This window comes from Gekko japonicus, unplaced genomic scaffold (genome assembly GCF_001447785.1).
Source record: "Gekko japonicus isolate JY-2015 unplaced genomic scaffold, Gekko_japonicus_V1.1 scaffold732, whole genome shotgun sequence".
NCBI classification, from domain to species: Eukaryota; Metazoa; Chordata; class Lepidosauria; order Squamata; family Gekkonidae; genus Gekko; species Gekko japonicus.
Window position 1 is genome coordinate 724,991 of NW_015159732.1, and position 1,132 is coordinate 726,122.

Consider the following 1,132-nt stretch of genomic DNA (forward strand, 5'->3'; position numbering starts at 1 on the left):
GAGCAATGCAGCACAAGCCAGATAATACGTACAATGAACAGTGCATTAAACAACAACCCTATTCCCTTTCAGAAAGGCCCTCCTAACCAATTCCATTTTACACATTCTGCAGAAGGAAAGAAGTGAGGGAGCCTTTCTGGCCTTCTCAGGCAGGCTGTTCCACAAAATGGAGTCAGCAATGGAGGATGCATGAAAATGGGCAGCTTCTTTAACTTGTACTAATTATCACAAAACACTTGAACATATAATCAAGCTCTGAGACCATTTCCCCTTCTGCATCCCCCAACCTCCTTTTTTTTTTTGTATAAATATTTTTATTGTTATTATTATTTTCTTCTGATTATACATTTTCTTATTCCATCATTTTCCAACATTTTCTCCCCATCCTCCCCCCCTCCCCCAGTCTATTGTTTTTAGTCCTTTTCTCTCAGCCAGGGGCATAGTGTTTGGAGCTTCCACTGAACGTCGTTCCTTTGTTCTTCTTCCATCCATCTCCAGTATACGGTCCATTTCTCTTGAATTGTCGCTGTTTTTTCTTCCCACGGCTTGTCTTGGTTAGTTTCGAAGATTATCTCTGCCTGAATAATTTCAAACACATAGTTAAGCCAGTTTCTCTCTGTCCATTTGCTTGCATCTTTCCATCCTGCTGCTATAACTGCTTTACCTGCTAAAACCATTGCTTTCAGTAACCCTTGGTGCCTTCTCTCTATTGTCTCCACTCCTATTGTACTTATCAACATTAATTCGAAATCTATGTTTATATTTACTGCAAATAATCTATTCATTTTCCCTACTATATTTTTCCAAAAAGTTTTAACCTCTGGGCACTCCCACCACATGTGTGAATACCACCCTTTTACATTTTTACAGTGCCAACAGTTAGGGCTTAATCCTGGAAACATATTTGCTAGCGTTGCTGGGGTTCTATACCATTTGGTAAAAAATTTTAATTCCAGTTCTTTAAACTTATATAATTTAATCTTTTTAATTCCACCTTTTACATTTTTACAGTGCCAACAGTTAGGGCTTAATCCTGGAAACATATTTGCTAGCGTTGCTGGGGTTCTATACCATTTGGTAAAAAATTTTAATTCCAGTTCTTTAAACTTATATACTTTAATCTTTTTAATTT

At 37.3% G+C, this 1,132-nt stretch overlaps 1 protein-coding gene across 3 annotated transcripts in view; it reads right to left on the bottom strand.

The window, feature by feature from the left end:
- Positions 1–438: 438 nt before the first annotated feature.
- LOC107125590 (uncharacterized protein PF11_0207-like) overlaps positions 439–1,132 on the bottom strand; it is a 4,744-nt gene continuing 4,050 nt past the window's right edge. For all 3 annotated transcript variants that reach the window (XR_001483043.1, XM_015429028.1, XM_015429021.1), the window contains exon 2: positions 439–578. The gene's annotated coding sequence lies outside the window, so the exon portion shown is untranslated. The remainder of the gene's footprint in view (positions 579–1,132) is intronic.